The following is a 6,314-nucleotide window of genomic DNA, read 5'->3' on the forward strand; positions in this document are numbered from 1 at the left end:
ATATCCATTTTATTATTCAGATAGTCTAATGCAATTTTTGGCCATTGTATTTCCAATGTCCAAAACATTTTTGTTCTCTAATATATGTTTGCTTTCTCTTTTTCCTCACAGACTGTATGCTTTTATGGATAGCATACCCATTAGAATCACTATAAGATTATTGCATACATTTTAAAAAGTATTTTTAGTTTTCTGAGTCATGTTGAGTTTCTCCATTATTAGTTGTCTATTTGTTCATCTCTGAACTCTCTCTTCATGCTATTTATTTTTATTCAAATACCTGGTGTTACTTGGGTGTCAAGTTATCTTCATATATAAAGGCTTTGTTAAATAATAATGGTAGCTGGTGTGGGTTTTTCTCCCTGGTTGGATAAGTCAACTTCCATAAAATGTCCCTCCCTTGAATCAGAGGCTTGACTTTTGGCTCTGTAAGTTGGCAGGGTTTGTCAACAGACAGATTTTTCTCCAGGATGGGAAGGTATGAATTAGGCAAGTTAGTGATCCAAGTACTTAAATCCAAGTACTTGGGAAGGTAATTTATACCCTCCCATTCTACAGAAATAAATAATTATTAAATCTGTGGTGATAGTCTTTGGTGTATTTCACCCTCTGGATAGAACTCTGTGTTTTAACATTTTTCTCTGCGTTTTGAAACTCAGTATTTTTCTCTCAGGTCTCAATATTCCCCCAAGGAACCCTTTTTGAATAGATTATCCATTCTTTGTTATTTATTTATTTTTTAATATTAGATTACTCATTCCTTTAAAAATTTTTTTTTATTGTTTTAGAAACAGGGTTTTGCTATTTTGCCCAGTCTGGCCTCAAACTCCTAAGCTCGCATGAGCCTCTTGCCTCAGTCTCCTGAGTAGCTGTGTCTACAGGGCATGCTGTGACAGGCAGATTATCCATTCTTTGGAGAAGAAGTCTCCAGCTTTAACCTAAGGGCACCAGTCCCAACTATTACCCATTCCATTCATTGGGAAGGTGAAGGGAGGAACTCAACTTCTCCAACTAGTCTCAATGCCATTTGCTTACATGTCTATCTCGATTTCAGGAAGCTGTGGGCAAGTAGCTTCTCTTACAACATGGTATGTCTGGCCAACATTGATTAACGTTTGTAGTACAGCCAGTGAGATTAAATATTTTTAGTTTGTTTAATGACCATTTGCATTTCTTTTCTCTGTAAATTTCTCATGCTTGGCTATTGCCTATTTTCAGTGTAGTATTCACCTTGTTGAAAAATATTTTGTTTTAATTTATAAGAACTCTTTATATAAGACTAGGAGTAAAAATTGAGACATAACTACAGATTCAAGAAAAATTAAAAGAATTATAAGAGTTTACATGAATACTATGGCAAAAAGAAAATCCTTCTTTAAAAGGGGATATTTTCCTTTCAAAATATAAATGATAATTAATGGATATCAAGATGTTGCAGGCTGAATAGACCCACTAAATGATAGAGACTGAAAAGGTGATTAAAGATTTAACAGTGGAAGGGGGCACAACCAGATAGATTCAGTTATATTATGTCTAATCTTTCAAGGCCAGATAATTTTGATGTTGTTGAAACTATTTTGGCTCATAGAAAAAAACCAGAAATCTCTGTGATTCATTTTGTGAAGCCAATATGATTTTAATCTAAACCTATAACTAAAAGGAAGGTGCATATACCAGGCTTGCCTTAGAATATGAGAAAAAATTATAAAATACTAGTAAATAAAATATAATATTTATCCAAAGAATAAGTGATGATCTAAAAAGTTTATTTCAGGAATTCAGCTGTGTTCAGTATCAGGAAATCTAGCCATATAATCCATGACAACAACAGGTTAAATAAAAAATAATATAATCATATCAATAGATGCTAAAAAGTATTTGATAAAATTTGGCAGCCTTTCTTAATTTAAAATAGAGATAGATTTTAAAAATTAATTGTTTTTAAACTAATTTTAATTAATTTTTAAACTAATTTTAATTTTTTTAACTAATTACCAAATATACTAATAAAACTAACTGAAATATGGTTTAATTAAAATTAGGAACCAGATAAGGATGCTTGCTATCAACACTGTTGTTTGACATTGTCTTCTAGACTTTCAAGCAAATTATAACATCACAAAATTAAATAGGTGGTTGAGTCATTGAAAAAGAAGATAAACATATTCCTTCAAGCTGGCAATATAATTGTATAAAATTTGAGAGATTTAGTAAGATACCTCTAGAATTAATAAGGAAATAAGCAAATGGGGAAAATAATGTATTCACAATGGAATGATAGCAGTCAGTAAGAACTGTAAAATGCTTATGTATAAGTTTAACAAGAAAGATAACATCTTCACAGATTTATTATTATTAAACAGCAGATTTATTTATTTATTTATTTGAGACAAGGTCTTGCTCTGTCACCCAGGCTGGAGTGCAGTGGCACAGTTATGGCTCAGAACAGCCTCAACCTCCTAGGCTCAGTTGATACTCCCACCTCAGCTTCCCAAAGTGCTGGGATTATAGGCATGAGCCACCATGCCCAGCCTAAGAACAGAATTTGACACAAAAACTGAATAAAAAAGACATACTTCTTCTTGGGGAAGTCTTAGTATTAAAAAGATGATTCTTTCAAAAGTAAATCCAATGCAATGACAATTAGAATAGTAACCTATGTGTGTGTATGTATAGAAGAAAATAAAGTTTAAATAAAAGATAAGTGTTTCAAAGTGGTCAAGGATTGTGTGTGTGTGTGTGTGTAAATTAACAAATAGCAATGATGTGCTTGCCACATATCAAAAACTACATAGCAAATCAGGATGGTATTGACACAAAAATAGCAAGTAAATTGGTAGAGTGGAAAGGAGAATCCACAGTGGATTCCATTATGGGCCACGTGCGATGGCTCACACCTGTAATCTCAGCACTTTGGGGGACCGAGGCGGGTGGATCACCTGAGGTCAGGAGTTCAAGATCAGCCTAGCCAACATGATGAAACCTCGTCTCTACTAAAAATGCAAAAATTAGCCAGGCGTGGTGGCGGGCACCTGTAAACCCAGCTACTCAGGAGGCTGAGGCAGGAGAATTGCTTAAACCTGGGAGGTGGAGGTTGCAGTGAGCCGAGATCACGTCACTGCACTCCAGCCTGGGTGACAAGAGCGAGATTCCATCTCAAAAAAAAAAAAAAAAAAAATTAAACAATATGCCTTGAAAGAAAGGGGATTGACATAGATGCTTTTAGAAAAGAAAGTCCTTTTTTTTTTTTTTTTTTTTTTTTTGAGACGAGTCTCGCTCTGTCGCCCAGGCTGGAGTGCAGTGGCGCAATCTCGGCTCACTGCAAGCTCCGCCTCCCGGGTTCACGCCATTCTCCTGCCTCAGCCTCCCGAGTAGCTGGACTACAGGCGCCTGCCACCTCGCCCGGCTATTTTTTTGTATTTTTAGTAGAGACGGGGTTTCACCGTGTTAGCCAGGATGGTCTCGATCTCCTGACCTTGTGATCCGCCCGCCTCGGCCTCCCAAAGTGCTGGGATTACAGGCGTGAGCCACCGCGCCCGGCCAAGTCCTAAACCAATCATTTCATATTATTAGGTAGATAAGGACAGTCAGCAAAAACATTTACATATCAGTTACTCAAAAATTTAAATCTATGTTTTACTTTGTATGTCGTGCTTAAAGAATTGAGCATTTGTCTAAATCAGCCAACTAAAAGGTCAAAGAGTTTTCCTACAATATTAAAAGTTTTTTTTAATAGTCCCAAGGATAGTTGTAACCCTGCGCTATGGTTTGAATATTTGTGTCCCCTCCAAAATTCAAGTTGAAACTTAATCTCCAGTGCAACAGTATTAAGAAGTAGGGCCTTTAGGAGGTGATTAAATAATGAGAACAGAGCCCTCATGAATGGAATTAGCAACCTTATAAAAGGGTTGGAGGGAACTAGCTAATCCCTTTTTGCTTTCATCCCTTCTGCCATGTGAGAACATAGCTTTTTAAGGTGCTATCTTGGAAGCAGAGACGGGGCCCTCACCAGGCACGAACGCTGCTTGCACCTTGATCTTGGACTTCCCAGCCTAATAAACTAATACTGAATCTCATACATAATGCGATCTATTTTTTGTTTTTGTTTTTGTTTTTTGAGACAGAGTCTTGCTCTTGTCATCCAGGCCGGAGCACAGTGGCCCAATCTCAGCTCACTACAACCACCACCTCCTGGGTTCAAGCCAGTCTCCTGCTTCAGCCTCCCCTGTAGCTGGGAATTACAGGCACCTGCCACCACGCCCGGCTAATTTTGGTATTTTTAGTAGAGATGGGGTTTCACCATGTTGGCTAGGCTGGTCTCGAACTCCTGATCTCAGGTGATCCACCCGCCTCGGCCTCCCAAAGTCCTGGGATTACAGATGTGAGCCACTGCACCGGCTGAATATTGTTTAGTTGTTAACTAAGGCTTATAGCTTTTCAGTTACAGTTTCTAACCAAGATGAAATGAACAAATATGGAGCTTATATTTTTCTGATTTTGTAGTTAGAATTATTTTAATATTTCAACATTGAGTATAATTATTAATTAGGCTTCTTATGAATGTTTGAAATTTCTTCCTATCCTTAGCTTACTAACAGTTTTATTTATTTATTTTTGAGACAGAGTCTTTGTTGCCCAGGCTGGAATGCAGTGGCAGGATCAGGGCTCACTGCAGCCTTGATCTCCCTGGCTCAGGCAGATTCTCCCACCCCCACCTCAGCCTCCTAAGTAGCTGGGACTATAGGTATGAGCCACCACCCCCCACCTCAGCCTCCTGAGTAGATGGAACTCTAGGCATGAGCTAATTTTTGTATTTTTTTTTTGTAGAGACAGGGTCTCATTATGCTGTCCAGACTGGTCTTGAATTCCTAGGCTTGAGAGATCCTCCTGCTTCAGCCTCCCAAAATACCGGGACTACAGGTGTGAGCTGCCATGCCCCATCCTTAGCTTACTGAAAGTTTTAAAATGGAATTAGGTGATGGGTCTTGGTTGTTCATTGTACTATTTTTAAAGATTTTCTGTACATCTGAATATTTTGCAATTCAAAGCTGGAAAAAATTAGATCATTTATATAATTACAAAGGATATCAAGAAATGCTACAAAAATGCAATTTGATTTTTTGGTGCTGTCAGGAGTCTAGAGCCCCACTTTGTTTTGGTTACAGTTTGTCACTGTAGGATAAATGATCCATTTAACTATTAAAAAAAGAAAAAGAAATGTTACAGAAATGGTAAGAGAAGGCAGGGGTCTGCCATGCCTGTTTGGGTTATAAGCAGTCTTTGCCCTCTGTTGTTTTTCCTTAGGGAGAGCAGAGATGCTGGAGGAGTTGGAGGTGGCAGGAAACACTTAGCTTAGATATAATAAGGAATGTCCTTCTGTAGGAGACCATGCAGCTTCTTGTCCTTGATTGTACTTAAGAGCTCCATAGGTGCTCTCTGTCTAGGATGGTGGAGGCCACCTATGGAGGGTGGCTATTCCTTTGATTGGAGACAGGAGGCAGCAGAATGTTTCCTCAGATAGACCCAGGGCAGCTGCAACTCACAACACCCTACAGAGTTAGCTGGACAGTGTCCAGCTGCCCTGAAAACAACAGACGGTGCCGTGGACCTGTCGGCCTCCACAGGCTCTCTCCGTGGATTAGTCTTTGTCTTGCATCTCACCCAGTACTCTGAGCACAAGGCAGGGAGGGACTCTAGAGTTTACAGAGCCCAGCTCTTTATTCTGGGAACGAAGAGTTCATACCAATGTGGCACTTATAAAAGCATGGGCTTGGCCGCACGCGGTGGCTCAGGCCTGTAATCCCAGCACTTTGGGAGGCCGAGGCGGGCAGATCACCTGAGGTCGGGAGTTGGAGACCAGTCTGACCAACATGGAGAAACCTCGTCTCTACTAAAAATACAGAAAATTAGCTGTGGTGGCGCATGACTGTAATCCCAGCTACTTAGGAGGCTGAGGCAGGAGAATCGCTTGAATCCAGGAGGTGGAGGTTGCAGTGAGCCGAGACTGTGTCATTGACCTCCAGCCTGGGCAACAAGAGCGAAACTCCATCTCAAAAAGAAAAAAAAAAAAAAAAAGCATGGGCTTTTCCAAGAGAAGCAGTCTTCAAGACATTGGGCAGGTACATTTTCATGACACTGAAAAAATAATTTGTGCAAAAGATTACTTGTTGCTGACTATATCCAGGATATTTAGGCCATGGGATAGTTTCCAGAGTGCCACATGCACTGCACCTATGGATGCCACCTCTGGATTCTGACCTTAATTTAAATCCTGACTCTCCCATTCATTAGTGTATAAGTTTGGAAGCAAGTGC

This window comes from Chlorocebus sabaeus, chromosome 29 (assembly GCF_047675955.1).
Source record: "Chlorocebus sabaeus isolate Y175 chromosome 29, mChlSab1.0.hap1, whole genome shotgun sequence".
Taxonomy (NCBI): domain Eukaryota; kingdom Metazoa; phylum Chordata; class Mammalia; order Primates; family Cercopithecidae; genus Chlorocebus; species Chlorocebus sabaeus.